Source organism: Arachis ipaensis, chromosome B2 (assembly GCF_059453495.1).
Source record: "Arachis ipaensis isolate K30076 ecotype BB chromosome B2, ASM5945349v1, whole genome shotgun sequence".
Lineage (NCBI taxonomy): Eukaryota > Viridiplantae > Streptophyta > Magnoliopsida > Fabales > Fabaceae > Arachis > Arachis ipaensis.
In genome coordinates, this window is record NC_142437.1 from 17,721,909 (window position 1) to 17,739,742 (window position 17,834).

A 17,834-nucleotide genomic window follows, 5' to 3' on the forward strand; every position below is an offset into this window, starting at 1 on the left:
CAATCCCATTAAATCATCCTCTAACTAGTAGTAAAGGAAAGTTAAATGAGCTATATCAATCGAAGTCCATAAGTCCTAGCTCTCCACCAATTCAATTAGTGAGAACTAGAGTTAATGGCTCCAATCATCAATTACTTGGACATTAGTAACTCAAAAGTTCCTAAGTTACCATCCCAAGCCAAGAACATAAAATCCTACTCTAACATCCTTCCAAGCATTTTATCAAACACTTGGTAGGCACAAAATAAAAGCATAGAAAAACAATAAGAGATAATAAATTTCAAACAACTAATTGAAAGCATCAATAACATAAATTGAAGAAAGCAACTATAAATATGAAATACTTCAAATTGCATTAAATAGAAAACCAAATCTAACATGAGAGTTCATAAATTAAATTGGGAAAATAAATGCACCAACAAGAGAAATAGATAAACTAAAAGACTAGAACAAATAAAAGTAGAAGAGAAACTAAATTAAAGGAACATTGAACCTGAAATTGAGAAGAAATAAACCTAAAACTAAGAGAAATCCTAAAACCTAGAGAGAGGAGATGGCCTCTCTCTCTAGAAACTACATCTAAAACCTAAAACTATGTGTATTGATGAATGAATGAATCGTCTGTTGAGTCTCTGCTTGTCCCCTGGCTTTAGTCTTCGTTTCTGCGCCGAAAACTGGGTCCAAACTCATCCCAAAATCGCCCCCAGCGTTTTCTGCGATTTCTGCATGTAGCGCATGTCACGCGTACGCGTCAGTCACGCGTACGTGTCGCTTGTCTTCTGCGCTAGTCACGCGTACGCGTCAGGTACGCGCACGCGTCGTCGTGCAAACTCAAATTCACGCGTACACGTCAGGTACGCGCACGCGTCGATCCTCGCTGGTTGTCTCCTTTATTTCTGGTGTTCCTTCCATTTTTGCAAGCTTCCTTTCTATCCTCTAAGTCATTCCTGCCCCCATAAAGCCTGAAAATACTTAACGCACATATCACAGCATGTAAGACCCAAAACTTTTGAAAAGCCTTACTCTAAATTGATTTCAATTTAATTATTCATTAAAGACTTTAATTTTAGAAATTATTTAATTAAAGCTAATTAAATTAAGTTTAGATAATTAAATTAGAATTTTTCTCTAATTTTATAATTGTTAAATAATTTTCTATATTTGAACTATAAAATTTAGTAATTGCAAAATAATAAGAATTTTGTATAAATTGATTTAGAGAATTGAGATTTTGGAATTTAATATATTTTAATTTTTATGAATAAAGAAAATTAATTATATTATCTCTAATTATTGAATTAAAGTCTTTATTTAAAAATAATTTATAAATTGATAAATAATTAAATAGTATTTTTACAAATATTATTAATGGACTAAAAGTTGATTTTTGATTTTCAATTACTCCTAATTTTAGTGAGATGACTGAACCACCCCTAACCCTAATTCCCAAATTGGGAACCCTAATTCTAAAATCCCTAATGAAACCTGAACCGCCTTTCCCCCCCCCCCTCCAGTAAACAAAAGAAAAAGAAACCACCCTCTCTAACACATGAACTTCAGCCAAACAGAAAGGGAAGAGAGGAGAGGGATCTGCGGGAGAAGGGGAGGGGAGAGTGAGGGCGGCGCCGGCAAGCGTCACTGCCGCCGCGCCGTCAGGTCGTACAGAGAAGAGAGAGGGAGAGCTGAGGAAGGAGAAGAGAGAGAAGACCACGCTGCTACCTCGCCGCCGCTCACCGCGCCGTGTCGCGTCGCCGTCCAGCCGTGTCGAAGAAGAGGCGTCGCCGTTTTGAACCCACGTCGCCGTCACTATCGATTGGTCCAACTGAGGGAGAGTGAGAGAGGAACGAGAGAGCCCACGGTGGAGAAAGGGGAGATGCCGCCATTGTACCAGTCGCCGTCGAGCCCGCCGAGCAGAAGCTTCCATGGCCGTCGCCGTTGAGCTCACAAGTGAGAGAAAAAGAGTTCGCAGGTGAGAGAGGAAGGTGTTGCGCCGCCGTTCGTTGTTGTTCAGCCACCGCCACGCCTTGTCGTCGCCGGAGTTACCATCGCCGCGTGCCACCGCCGCTTCTCACCGCCGAGGGGAAGCCTTGTCTACGTTGCTGCCTTAGTCGCCGGTAAGTTGTGCACCGCCACCAGAGTCGAAGACAGCGCCAGCCTTGCTCTGATTTCAATTCTCCTATTCTTGAAACTGTAATGCTTTAAACCTTGCTCTGTTTTATCTTGTTCCTCTGTCCCTTCCTGGCTTAATTATAGGACTATGGATTATTGTTTTAGTCGTTGCTGGTTTACCGTTCGAAAAGGCATAATTGATGCTGAGATCGTTGTTGTTCTTGCTCCGAGAGAACTGATGTCACTGTCGCTGCTGTTGGTTCTGAATCCTATTACATTGATTCTGGTTTGCTCTTCTCCTTGGTTCTGACCTATTTGGCACGTTCTATTTTGTCACTTTTAATTGCCATGTTCTTGTTTTAATTCAATTCTGGTCTTTGAATTGTTGTGAATCTTCGAGAGCTATGTTTGCTTTTGATTCTTATCCAATTCGAATCCTTGTCTTGCTGCAACCATCGTCACTGCTATAAGAGATTGAGAATGCTGCTGCTTTAGTTACGTGCTTGTTGCTGCCATAAAAATTAAAAGAAAAGGGAGTTACCACGTTTAATCTATGTGAATTCAACTAATCGAGGTAGGGGTTTTTCTTAAAATCTAATTTACATTACAGAGTTGTGATAAATAGATATTGATGCAAAAAGATATATTTCTGTGATTATATTTGTCTTGTGGATGTAATGGATTGTTGGACTGGATTATTGGGTTCTTGATTGCTTGAGTGAAGTACGGTTGTTGTTAAGAAATGGATTTGGAAAGTTATTTACTTGATTATTATGAAAAGTGATTTTTCTTGGTTTGAAGTTAAACCGGTTTGATTTTGAGTCGGTTTGATTTTATAAATAATTTAATACTTGAGCTGGTTTGGCTTTAAAAAGAGTTTTATTATTGGAATTGGTCTGATTTTGAAAATACTTTGATATTGGAATTGTTTGAGATTTGGAAATGGTTGAGAAAAGGTTTGAGAAATGTTTGGATGGGACCCAAAAAGGGTGGCAGTGTCTGAGTTTTAGAGGAGATGCTGTCGAAATTTTATAAAATTGGAAGTTTTATTTAAAGTAACTAATTAAAAAGATTTGTTTTAAGCATTATACGTTTTAAGATTGATTTGCCTATCAAAGAAAGAATTTTGTTTTGGAATTGAGATTGTTAACGAACAGAATGAAAAAGAGGAGGATGAGGATTTTATTTGAAATATGACTTTGAAATGAACTTGGAAATGAGATTTGGATTGATGAATGATTATGATGTTGAGAATGTTGAGATGTGAACTTGGAATTATTCATATGGCTTATGAATTTGAAATATCTGAGATACGAGGTTCCCTGGATTAAGTGCCGTGGCTTGCCACCACGTGTACCAGGTTGAAAACTCGATACTCTGTTGACCCTACGATGTAAGTGGGTGACCGGGCACTATATAAATTCCCGAGAATGTTACCCCCATTGAGTAATATTGATTATTTGAGAAAAAGCTATGCATAGACTCTTGGGGATGCACGTCGGGGGACAGTCTAAGTACAATTCAGACTTGTCGGGTTGGCTGGATAACCGACAGATGAGCCTCATTAGCCATAGGACAGGCATGCATCATATGCATTTATATGCTTTGCTTGGGTTTGAACTTGTTTTGGTTTGCCTAATTGCTAAACTGTTCTTAACTGCTACTTGAACTATTTGCTGTAACTGCTACCTGCTTGTGTTTTCCTTGTCTGTCTTGCCTGTGTTTGTCCTGGCGTGCTACATTTGAGAATGAACTTGGATGTTGAATTAATGATTATATTGTTTAATTGCGTGGTTGATTTCTGATTGAGATTTTCTTATAAGAAAGGAAAGATTTCGGATTTCTGAAAGATTAAACATTGTTTCTTTGAAAAGGGTTTTGAACAATTTCCTATTGGTTTTAAAAGATACATAAGGCAATGATAATCACTGAGCTTGAAAACAGTTTCTTATTAAATATCTTCTTATGACAACTTTGAAACTCCGTGGTGAGACCGTGTGGTTAGGTCTCACCCCCCTACAGCTTTACCTTTTCAGGAACCAGATGAAGAAGCATTAAGAAGAGTTATACTACGTTTGGTTTATATGTTGTTGTATTAATTAGATTATTTTTTTCCCCTCGTCTTTGTTATTACAAGTTTGTAAGAGGGATAGGAATTGTATGTTTTATACATATATTATATTGAATTATTATATAAGGAGTCTTGTATATGAATCTATGCCTGTTTGTAATTTTCTTAAAATAAAGTATTTATTTCCGGTTTTCAAAGAAATTAGCGATACAGTATCAAGTTACAGGCTCCTATTCTAGTATTTAGTATGTAAAGTAGTCGTAATACTTCTTGCTATCAGAGTAGCGCAGCCGGAAGCATGATTTCTGATAGTGAGGGTGTTACATTATGGTATCAGAGCCGTCTTTTCTGTAGAGCCTGAGGAATGGACCGATTATGCTTTAATCGCATACTCTGAGTGTCTGTCATGTTATAGGTCTTGTCCGAATGACGAGAATTAGAGCTTTATGCACATGACTGTTTTTTTTATTAACACTGTTAGCTTTCCATTGCATATCTGTTATTATTAAGTCTGGCCAGCTTAATATTAATGGTTTACGTATACGGTAAAGTTAATGGGTTATCATTGACAAAGTTGAATTAATAAGCGATGTGGTTCACGGGTTCTGGGAGCGTTAGAAATTAAATTTTGAAGTTAGTTCCGTTTTGATGTGTAATCTTGTTCATGTCGTGTAGCTTAGTACACCGTTCTCTCTCTTATTGGTTATGTTGGAATTCCTTGTTTTAGATTTTTCCTTTTAAGATATGATTCGACTCTGTTCCTAGCGATACTTATTCATTCCTATATATATATTTCTGCTTGATTATAATCCTGATTATTCACTTAAAATCATTTGGAACTTTTACCTTTGATGTTGCTCATATTTCTCTTCACGAATCACGAGTTCTTCTTTCGAGTTGGTTTTGAACTTGTTTCACAAGACAATGGTCCTTAATTCTTTGAAAAACGTCAGATGTTATTCCTTGATTAGTTTACACCGAAGGTAGGTACTTTAATCATGTCACATGATGCGTGTGCTGCTTATCCTTCAATTTACCATCTTTTACACTCCTTGTTTCAATTCTTTTTGGAACCTGATTTGATTATTTATCATTATCATTATTTATGCATTTCTTCATAAATTTTGTATCCTTTTATTTGATCCTAAATCTGTTCTAGCGTAACACATAATTCTTAATACTTGAGTGATTTGAAACCGTGAGAGTTACGATTTGTAGCAAGCTAATTGTGTGATTTGGTTCTTCTACTTTGCCTTCTACAACTTATGCGTATTTTGCCCAGGTTACAATTTTTGATCCTGTTTTTCTCTAAATGAATAAAGTACTTCCCTTGGTAAAAATTTCGAATTTGTCTTGGTATGAGATAACAATTCTAGTAATATTCTTTCAATGTTTTTGTTTCGGAATCTTCGTTGAGAAGAGTTTGGATCTTTTTATTTTATCTATACTCTTATTAACTATATAAGAAAACTTTACATTAGATTTCTTTCTTTGAACATAATTTGATTCTCCTCCAATATTTACTCAAATTTTTATATATGTCTTTTTACTTGATTATGTACTCTAAGATTCTTGATAAGAAATTTTTGCTTCTATTCTAGTTAATCTCTAATTGACAAACTTCAATTAATTTATTTTAAATTGGATTGTTTTCACACAATACCTTATTAAAACTTATAGTAATTATTTTGGGAAAGTGGCTTCATTCCTTCATAAGGTTACAACTCGATTTTCCCTTTCGGTACATCTTCTTGTTTTTGTACATCCTTGCTTACTTATAATTTCAAACGTTTCTCCAAGACCTTGTGAAACACCATTTTGGTTACTTGTTCTTATTTATCAAAATTTGTATTCCTTTGAATAAACTCCAAACTTATTTTGGTGCACATACCACTTTTTATAATCTCGTTCTAAGGTTTTTGTTTTAGATTCCATTGAAGAAATTTCAATTCAGTTCTTGTTTTACTGGATTCTATCCGTAGCCCTAACTTAAATTTTAACAAAATCGTTTTGGAACTTAGCATATATTTACTGATACGAAGGTTTAAAACTTTCTTATGCAATCGAAACCTATTTGTTTGTAACGTACCAAGTATTCTTTTATTGACTAATTTATCTCGGACTTTTTCTTCTAAATAGAATTTAGTTCTACCTCTAGGTTTGATATAAATTTTTATGCATATTCTTGTTTGATTATGATCTTTTAAGATTTTTCAACATTTTTAGCTCAATTAATTTTCATTATTTCAAGTTTTGCACAAATTTAATTTAACTTGAATTTGTTTTAACATAATCCAATATTTACGCTTCTGTTACCTCTCTCTTGAAGGATATCTATTTCATATCTTTTCTTTTTAGAATGAGAAATCATACTTTCTTAGATTTTTCCATGCTTCTGAGTTTTGCAAATGATATCGTTAGTTCAGTTATTCCTCTCTTGTGAACTTAGTGTTCCTCTGTTCTGGCTTGAACTTATTTCAATTTAAATCATCACTACTTTTCTTATCTCTTAAGGAGTTCCTAGATTCAAATTTCCTATTTAGATGCAAAATGATTTTCTTTCTAGAACATTTTCTCGTGCCTGTAAATCGTTACTTAGTTGCAATCTTACGTATCCTCCTTAATTTATACGAATTTTATCCTCGTCACTTATTCATTTTTTCCTTAGATTTGTAACTACTTGAATATACTGGTGCTTATCTCAATGTCACATGTGGTCCCTAGAAAATAAAAACCGAAGCGTTAGTTTTTCAGGAAATGACTAATAGATGAGGAGATGAACTTCGGCAAGTTTGAAAACGCCGTAGGTTATGACGTTTAAATTTCGGGAAAGGAGTATTGTCGGGAAGATATTCAAGTTTTCGGTAGCTCAATTCGTATAAGATAACGATTCGCAACAAGTTAGTTAAGTGACCAGAGCAACGTGAGATAGATAAACTTAAGGTGAAACTTGTAACGCGGTAGTTCTTTAGGATACGGTTCATGAACGTTGAACGTGAAGCTTGTAAGTATGTGACATCAAAGGGAGTTGTGATAGTGAGCTATGTTAAAACTCATAAGGTTGACACCATGTAACCCATTTTCTTTTCAGCCTATTTCGTAACTACTGCTTTACACCATGCTTTTCCTTTATTTCTAAGTCTTATGGTTTATTTGCTATTTGAAAATTTATATATACCACAACTTTTTGTTTTTCTAAAGTATTCAAAAGAAAAGTATTGAAACCGTGTAATATTTCTTGTAATATTCTAAATTTTCTTATCTAAAAAGCATTTGAACAGTAGAGTACTTATTCTTAGTATTACCTTGTATATTCTTTTAATTTTCGAGGACGAAAATTTTTATAAGGTGGGTAGGATGTAAGACCCAAAACTTTTGAAAAGCCTTACTCTAAATTGATTTCAATTTAATTATTCATTAAAGATTTTAATTTTAAAAATTATTTAACTAAAGCTAATTAAATTAAGTTTAGATAATTAAATTAGAATTTTTCTCTAATTTTATAATTGTTGAATAATTTTCTATATTTGAACTATAAAATTTAGTAATTGCAAAATAATAAGAATTTTGTATAAATTGATTTAGAGAATTGAGATTTTGGAATTTAATATATTTTAATTTTTATGAACAAAGAAAATTAATTATATTATCTCTAATTATTGAATTAAAGTCTTTATTTAAAAATAATTTATAAATTGATAAATAATTAAATAGTATTTTTACAAATATTATTAATGGACTAAAAATTGATTTTTGATTTTCAATTACTCCTAATTTTAGTGAGATGACTGAACCACCCCTAACCCTAATTCCCAAATTGGGAACCCTAATTCTAAAATCCCTAATGAAACCTAAACCGCCTTCCCCCCCCTCCAGTAAACAAAAGAAAAAGAAACCACCCTCTCTAACACATGAACTTCAGCCAAACAGAAAGGGAAGAGAGGAGAGGGATCTGCGGGAGAAGGGGAGGGGAGAGTGAGGGCGGCGCCGGCAAGCGTCACTGCCGCCGCGCCGTCAGGTCGTACAGAGAAGAGAGAGGGAGAGCTGAGGAAGGAGAAGAGAGAGAAGACCACGCTGCTACCTCGCCGCCGCTCACCGCGCCGTGTCGCGTCGCCGTCCAGCCGTGTCGAAGAAGAGGCGTCGCCGTTTTGAACCCACGTCGCCGTCACTATCGATTGGGCCAACTGAGGGAGAGTGAGAGAGGAACGAGAGAGCCCACGGTGGAGAAAGGGGAGATGCCGCCATTGTACCAGTCGCCGTCGAGCCCGCCGAGCAGAAGCTTCCATGGCCGTCGCCGTTGAGCTCACAAGTGAGAGAAAAAGAGTTCGCAGGTGAGAGAGGAAGGTGTTGCGCCGCCGTTCGTTGTTGTTCAGCCACCGCCACGCCTTGTCGTGGCCGGAGTTACCATCGCCGCGTGCCACCGCCGCTTCTCACCGCCGAGGGGAAGCCTTGTCTACGTTGCTGCCTTAGTCGCCGGTAAGTTGTGCACCGCCACCAGAGTCGAAGACAGCGCCAGCCTTGCTCTGATTTCAATTCTCCTATTCTTGAAACTGTAACGCTTTAAACCTTGCTCTGTTTTATCTTGTTCCTCTGTCCCTTCCTGGCTTAATTATAGGACTATGGATTACTGTTTTAGTCGTTGCTGGTTTACCGTTCGAAAAGGCATAATTGATGCTGAGATCGTTGTTGTTCTTGCTCCGAGAGAACTGATGTCACTGTCGCTGCTGTTGGTTCTGAATCCTATTACATTGATTCTGGTTTGCTCTTCTCCTTGGTTCTGACCTATTTGGCACATTCTATTTTGTTACTTTTAATTGCCATGTTCTTGTTTTAATTCAATTCTGGTCTTTGAATTGTTGTGAATCTTCCAGAGCTATGTTTGCTTTTGATTCTTATCCAATTCGAATCCTTGTCTTGCTGCAACCATCGTCACTGCCATAAGAGATTGACAATGCTGCTGCTTTAGTTACGTGCTTGTTGCTGCCATAAAAATTAAAAGAAAAGGGAGTTACCACGTTTAATCTATGTGAATTCAACTAATCGAGGTAGGGGTTTTTCTTAAAATCTAATTTACATTACAGAGTTGTGATAAATAGATATTGATGCAAAAAGATATATTTCTGTGATTATATTTGTCTTGTGGATGTAATGGATTGTTGGACTGGATTATTGGGTTCTTGATTGCTTGAGTGAAGTACGGTTGTTGTTAAGAAATGGATTTGGAAAATTATTTACTTGATTATTATGAAAAGTGATTTTTCTTGGTTTGAAGTTAAACTGGTTTGATTTTGAGTCGGTTTGATTTTATAAATAATTTAATACTTGAGCTGGTTTGGCTTTAAAAAGAGTTTTATTATTGGAATTGGTCTGATTTTGAAAATACTTTGATATTGGAATTGTTTGAGATTTGGAAATGGTTGAGAAAAGGTTTGAGAAATGTTTGGATGGGACCCGAAAAGGGTGGCAGTGTCCGAGTTTTAGAGGAGATGCTGTCGAAATTTTATAAAATTGGAAGTTTTATTTAAAGTAACTAATTAAAAATATTTGTTTTTAAGCATTATACGTTTTAAGATTGATTTGCCTATCAAAGAAAGAATTTTGTTTTGGAATTGAGATTGTTAACGAACAGAATGAAAAAGAGGAGGATGAGGATTTTATTTGAAATATGACTTTGAAATGAACTTGGAAATGAGATTTGGATTGATGAATGATTATGATGTTGAGATTGTTGAGATGTGAACTTGGAATTATTCATATGGCTTATGAATTTGAAATATCTGAGATACAAGGTTCCCTGGATTAAGTGCCGTGGCTTGCCACCACGTGTACCAGGTTGAAAACTCGATACTCTGTTGACCCTACGATGTAAGTGGGTGACCGGGCACTATATAAATTCCCGAGAATGTTACCCCCATTGAGTAATATTGATTATTTGAGAAAAAGCTATGCATAGACTCTTGGGGATGCACGTCGGGGGATAGTCTAAGTACAATTCAGACTTGTCGGGTTGGCTGGATAACCGACAGATGAGCCTCATCAGCCATAGGACAGGCATGCATCATATGCATTTGTATGCTTTGCTTGGGTTTGAACTTGTTTTGGTTTGCCTAATTGCTAAACTGTTCTTAACTGCTACTTGAACTATTTGCTGTAACTGCTACCTGCTTGTGTTTTCCTTGTCTGTCTTGCCTATGTTTGTCCTGGCGTGCTACATTTGAGAATGAACTTGGATGTTGAATTAATGATTGTGTTGTTTAATTGCGTGGTTGATTTCTGATTGAGATTTTCTTATAAGAAAGGAAAGATTTCGGATTTCTGAAAGATTAAACATTGTTTCTTTGAAAAGGGTTTTGAACAATTTCCTATTGGTTTTAAAAGATTCATAAGGCAATGATAATCACTGAGCTTGAAAACAGTTTCTTATTAAATATCTTCTTATGACAACTTTGAAACTCCGTGGTGAGACCGTGTGGTTAGGTTCTCACCCCCCTACAGCTTTACCTTTTCAGGAACCAGATGAAGAAGCATTAAGAAGAGTTATACTACGTTTGGTTTATATGTTGTTGTATTAATTAGATTATTTTTTTCCCCTCGTCTTTGTTATTACAAGTTTGTAAGAGGGATAGGAATTGTATGTTTTATACATATATTATATTGAATTATTATATAAGGAGTCTTGTATATGAATCTATGCCTGTTTGTAATTTTCTTAAAATAAAGTATTTATTTCCGGTTTTCAAAGAAATTAGCGATACAGTATCGAGTTACAGGCTCCTATTCTAGTATTTAGTATGTAAAGTAGTCGTAATACTTCTTGCTATCAGAGTAGCGCAGCCGGAAGCGTGATTTCTGATAGTGAGGGTGTTACACAGCATCGAATGGTAATGAGAGATGACTAATAATTAACAATTTTAAGGCCAAAGAAGCATGTTTTCAATCACAGCACAGAATTAGGAAGGAAAATGTAAAACATGCGAACTATATGAATACGTGTGAGTTTAGTCGATAAAATCCACTCAATTAAGTACAAAATGTACCACGAAATTGTGGTGCATCAAATCTCCCCACACTTAAACATTAGCATGTCCTCATGCTAAGCTCAAGGAGATATAAAGAATGAATGAGGGAAAGTAAGACTCATGAGATGCAACCTATATGAATGCAACTATATTCTAAGATGTTCCTATCTACTTGGTTGAAAGTAAATAACTTGTGAACTTTTTTACGTAAAACGAATCTAGAAAAAGTGTTACGAGTTTAAGTAACAATGATTTAAACAAATGTAGTTTAAAAAAGTAGTGTTAACTTAACTAGATTATACCCAGATGGTTATTACTAAAGAAAATATTTAAGTATGTGGTTATACGCATTTTGCGGCGGTTGGAAGAAAACTATCGCAAAATGTATAACGATAATTCACTCCATGTTACATATAGCGGTGGTTTATACAAGGCTGATTGCAATTCCACTCCCAACCGCCGCCATATGTGCTGTAATTATTCATTTTGAGGCGATTTTATAAAATCGCTACAAAATTTTCGCCGCTATCCGTTGGAATTATTGTAGTGATTTTATTCTAAACACATCTTAAAAGAATAATTAAGACAATAATTTATTAATTTTCATTTGGTAAAAAATGATTTGCATGATAGAATAAACAAATTTTACTAATGTGTTTTAAATGATCATTCGTATATAGAAGTAATTAATTTTTATTTATATGATAATGCTTAAATAATTATATATGCAAAACATGTTTATGCTAGATAGTGCATAAAATTTAAATCCTGAACAAATTATAATACAAAGAAAAGACAAATAAAATATTGTAAGAAACACGAAGTTTAGCGAGTATAGAATATACGTCGCATTTTCTTCCTCAAGGCCTTCAACAGGAACAAGAAAAGGAGATAGCATATCAAATATTTAAATTAATATAATTATTGCTTACCTCATCATGATGTTACTCATAATAATAAATATAGTCTTTTTCGCAACTTGGTGTATTAAACTAATATATTTTAACTGTCAAAATATAGTTTTATATACCGTCATGTCACTGCCATAAAGATATCCAACTTGGTATTTTCGGAAACATTTTAAGTGCATCGAAAAGTATTAGTTTTTCATTTATTTTAACTGTTAATTTCAATTAATATATATTATATATATTTTTTATAATTTAGATCGGTGTACCATTTATTTTAACTGTTAATTTTAATTAATATATATTATATATATTTTTTATAATTTAGATTAATAATTAAAATAACTAGAACACCAATACCCTGTGTACTTAAAATGTTTCCAATTGATTAATCAGTTATTGATTGCATTCAAAACTTGCTTATGCTTGATTTAGAAAATTCTACTACTCTTTCAATACGTCGTAGATTTTATTTTTCTCAGTTTTTGAGGCAAAAGTTTGAGATCACTAATAAATAAAAAATTTAGGGTAAAACCCTTATATAATCAAAAAAATAACCTAATATTACATAAATCATTTAAAATAAAAAAAAAACATTAGACATATGTCTTTATGTATATATCGATGTAAATTGAATTTAGATTAAATTATTAATTATTAGTCTTTATATTTACAGTAAAATTATAAATTAATCTTTACACTCATTGTTATTAGAATTGGACCGGATTGATAAACCAAAAGTCTGACCGATTTGATTGGTGAATTGAACCGAACACGTAATTGAAGCAGTCAATAGTAATTAAATTCGTTAAAAATCGGTCGATTCGCGTTTTAGACCACACACTAAACCACGCGGGTCCATGATGTACGTGCGCGCTGCTGAACTATTGTAGGAGCTCCGTCCACAACAATTCGAGGATGCAATCCTTCTCCGTGCCATCTTGCTTCTTGATAATATATGTGACAAAAATTTAATATATAATAAATCATGAATGAATTTTTATTTGTTTTAATCCTTTTAAGCATGGATTGACATGGATACCAAACAAGTAACAATTCATAATATACAAATGTATTGATATATTGATATTGATAAATTAAAAAAGTATTTTATACTAGTGATTAATTTATTATCTTTTTTTGCACCATAAATTATATCTAAGAATTGATATTGAATTATCATGAATATATTTTTTTAAAACATGCATTTAATTTTTTATTTTATTTTTATTTTTATTTAATTATGACCAAATCAACCGGGTAGATCAGTGACCCATCGGTTGAACTAGTAACCCAGTGACCCGATCGAATGACTGGATCAATTATCGATTCGGTTTTGATAACTATGATACTTTAAAAATTTGTAATTAGGTCATCCTTATATGAAGTATAATTTTATAATTAGGTCCCCAATGATGTTTACCATAAAAAAAAATACACATTTATTATAATGTCCTCTTTTTTTTCTTCTCCCTTTTTTCCTCCTCTCTTCTTCGCATTTCAGTTATTCTTTCCAAAACATCATTGTTGAACCACCATCAACTGCCCCTTATCACCATCGCCGTCGAGTCCCTATCCTTCACGGGCCACCCTCCTCCTCCTCCTCCATTATTACCATTATGAGCCCGCCTGCATCCCCTTCTTCCATTATCCCTTCCGTCCAGTAACTTTTTCTTCTCTTCCAATTCCAACATTGAACATCGATAACAAGAGAACAATTCCAATTCTAAACATGCTCAAAGTAAATAATCCAATGTCTAAAAAAAAAACAGCAACAAATCAACCTAATTCAGCGAATATTCTGTTAAATCAAACGTTGTTTGAACGATAGGGACTAAATTACAAAATTTAATTTTGTTTAGAGATTCAATTACAAACTTTTTAAAGTGTATGGACTAATTTGCAATTTTAGTAAAAGTATAGAGATCAACTGTGTAATTTAACCTCGAATTTACTAAATTCGGTTTACACATTTTAATAGTAAATCGAATTCAGTAAATTTGATTTATATAGATATATGCATGCATCCAAATAATATTTTTTGTTTCTAGTGATTCATGTAATATTGGGTTGCTTTTGATTTATGTAAGTGTTTTACCCTAAAAATAATCAAAATGTTAATTTTTTAGTTAATATCAGTAAATTTTTTTAAATCATTTTACTATAGGTTTTAAATTCTCAATTTTAACCTTTATTTAGATTCTAAATTTCAAACACTAAATTTTAATCACCTAAATCTTAAATATTGTAAAAAAATAATAATTAAAAAATAATTTTATAATAGAAAACTTAATTAATATTAAATAATTAAAACTTAATTTTTTATACTTATTTTAAATTTATTAATTAGTTGATTAACTACCAAATTAAATTACGAATATAATAAGCTTGAATTTGTTAGCACAATTTTTCTTTTTATGTACCTCGTACTGGTCACACATATTCTATTTCTATTAAATTTTATTTATTCACCCTTTACGCACCCCAATTTAATTATGATGTTCAAATAAAATTATCTTTAAAAAAATTGTTATAGTTCTTCCCCTTGATAGTAATAATCTCCATTATTTTTTTAAACCCTAGTCTTTTTGTCAATTCATGATGAATCGCAAAAGCAAGCAAGTCTCTTAACATAGAAAGCATGTTCCAAGTCAATGTTTTCTAGTTTGAAAAATTCGCAACCGCTTATATATTGTTATTGAATTAAATAAAGTTTATTTTTTAGATTAATACTATCACTATACTTGGATATAAATACACCAAAATTGAACAGAAAGTAGCTATTTGTTCTTGGCGTGACTCGTCAACCATAGGCTCCTAGTTTGACTAATCTAGAAAAGACATGCATTAAGCTCTTCAAATTAAAAGATACCACAAAATTATTGAATTAAATTAAGTTTATATATCGGAATGAACGAGTCAGTGCAATGTTGGTTGAACTACTCGCCATTAGAGTGTGTGATAATAATAATAATACCGGCCAAATTATACTTGGAGAGAAGAATGTAGCTTTTTTATTTTTTTATTGAGTAAATTAAACCACCAATAATAATTTAGCACCAAAAGATTATGGGTGTGTAGAGTTTGAAACCTAGAAAATACGTTCAATCTTTTTAAACACTAGAATTTTTTATTTGGTTATTTTTTTGTTATAAACACAAACATGATTTTATGTTTTAATTTCTATTTACCAAAAATAATAAATTATATCTTTTGTGTTTGCATTCAATTGTTAGATTAAAAAATAATTGAAGAAAATTATCTCTTTTATTTTTTATCAATTTTAGCATTCAATCTATTTGTAATAAGAACTACTAGTAACAATCATCATAATTTTTGTATTTTTTTCTTGGCCATGATTTTTACAAACAAATATTTTTTTCATACTATTATTTTTTGTATTATTTTCTAAGTTTTGATTCTTTTTTATCAAAATTTCATTTATATTTCTTGTTCATAGTATCGATATTTTTGTTTAGAGCTTTTTCATATGTTCTCTGATGCATATTGTTGTATTTTTGTAATGGAATTTTAGTTCTCATTATTCATATAAATTTTTAATCATTTTTATTAATATATATTTTTTTATTGAACTCTTTTTTTTTTTGTTTAGCTTTGTATAATTTTTACCTGTGTTTTTAATTAACATGTACTTTATTTATTATTATTATTTTTTATAATATAAATTATTAATTTTAATAAAAATGTCAAATTAAAAAAATACTAAAAAAATAATGAAAAATTGACAAAAAAAATACTAAATTCCAACACATAAGTTTAAGTTCTTCACAAAAACAATGATAAAAAAGTGTTAAAAAATATGGTTTCAAATGATATAAATTTATTCTTTTAATAATTTTTTGTTTAAACGTAATTTTAAATAATATAATTTAAATAATATTTATTTTACTATAATTTATTTTAATATAAAATTATTAAATATAAATTATATTAATAATAACTCTTTTTTTTATCAAAATCGAACTTATAAAATTAATTTAATACAAATTTTTATTTTCAAATTTTAATCTAAACACATACTATGTTGATGAGAATATAAACTCTTGAAAAAAGAAAGAAAAAAAAAAAAAAGACCCGTAGAATTTTCAAATATGAACAACATTTGACAAAATCCTCTTTCTACTTCTAAGATTTTGGCATACGCAGAAAGGCATGTTATTTCTTCTGGGGGCTAACTTGTTAGGTCACTATCTGTCATACATTAAATTGCCGTTGACCTTTCTTTATTTTCCGGTATTTTAAGTCAGTTGAAGTAATGAATAATCTCTTTACTATTTAGCCTTCGATTAAGATTGTACAGTTGGCCTCGAAATGTTGTTTTTAAGGGATGAGTATTTTTTTTCCGTACCAAGGTCTGGGTCAAAATCAAAATCGTTTTCGATTTTTTTTTTATTAAAATCATCTTTAATGTTACAAAACGTTATAAAATCGTCTTTTTCCACTTTAATTTTATTTTTTTTACCATATTATCCTTCATTATTAATAAAAATAATTAAAAATAATATTAAAAATTAAAACAAACTCCCCCCTCCCCTCCCGTAACCCCCTCAACCCACTCCATCACCCCCCACCCCTCATCCCTCATCCCTCATCCCTCACCCCTCACCCCACTCTCGATTCCCGTAACTCCCTCACCCTCTCAGCCCACTCCCTCACCCCTTCACCCTCCCGTAACCCCCTCACCCCACTCCCGTCCCACTCCCGTCCCACTCCCGTAACCTCCCATCCCCTTCCTGATGCCCCTCTCTTTAAAACCCCAACTCCAATTTCAATTTCAATTTTTCTTAACCAAAACAGCAAACAAAATTTAAACAGAATTAATTAAGAACATAATTGCAAATAGGGAAAGAAAACGCAGAGACAAGGAGGTAGCGACAGGGACAGCTGCAGCGGATGGGTCGCTGGCAGTTTGGGCATGACGGAAGGGGGAAGAAGGACTGCCATGGTGGTCTGTGATTCGGTTCTGTGCTTGAGAAGGAGGGGGCTCTGTTCCGCTGCTCTAAAAGTTTCGTTTCAGTGAAAAGGAGAGCGAGCTGGAGGTGATGGGTCTCGCACAGAGCAAAGGAGAACCAGTGGCGATGTGGGTTCTGGGAAGAAGAAGGCTCGGTGGTTCGCTGATGATGGTGGTTTCTGGTTCGAGGAGGTGCAGGGGTGTGCGAGACAGGGGAAGAGAAAAAAAGAAAAGAAAGAGAGGCTCGCTGGCAGTTAGGGTTGCTGGCGTGGTGGAGGTGGTTGACGCGAAGGTGATGGTGGACGACGGCGAGGAGGAGCTGGCGCGATGGGTTCTGGGATCGCGGAGGTGGCTCGCGATGGTGATTCTCTGGTTCGGCGAGGAAGTGGACAGAGGAGAAGAGAAAAGAGGAGAGGAAGATGAAAAGAGAGAGGAGGGTGGTTGTGGTTCGGGTGGCTCGCAGAGGTTAGGCGAGGGGAAGAAGAAGAAAGAGAGAGGGAAAGAGTGGTCGCGGCGAAGCGTGGTGTGGCTCGTTGGTACGAGTGATGGTGAGGACAGCAGCTGCTAGAGGCGGCTGAGGTGGTCGCCGGTGGTGGTTCGGCCATGGCGAAGGTGAGAGGAAGAGGTTGCGTGACTTGTTGGAGGGTGATTGTGGTTCAGAGAAAAAGAAGAAAGGGAGAGAAAGTTTGTTTTAGTTTTTTACTATTATTTTTAATTATTTTTATTAATAATGAAGGGTAATATGGTAAAAAAAA

General features: G+C 33.7%; 2 long non-coding RNA genes across 2 annotated transcripts; both read left to right on the forward strand.

Moving 5' to 3' along the window:
- Positions 1 to 1,521: 1,521 nt before the first annotated feature.
- Positions 1,522 to 2,574, forward strand: LOC107628230 (uncharacterized). The gene is made up of 3 exons (XR_015904805.1): positions 1,522 to 2,190; positions 2,275 to 2,395; positions 2,510 to 2,574. It is a non-coding gene; the product is annotated as an uncharacterized LOC107628230 (long non-coding RNA).
- A 5,425-nt stretch (positions 2,575 to 7,999) lies between these two features.
- On the forward strand, positions 8,000 to 10,925 carry LOC107628229 (uncharacterized). Its single transcript, XR_001617646.3, has 4 exons — positions 8,000 to 8,732; positions 8,817 to 8,937; positions 9,052 to 9,225; positions 10,676 to 10,925. It is a non-coding gene; the product is annotated as an uncharacterized LOC107628229 (long non-coding RNA).
- Positions 10,926 to 17,834: the final 6,909 nt, after the last annotated feature.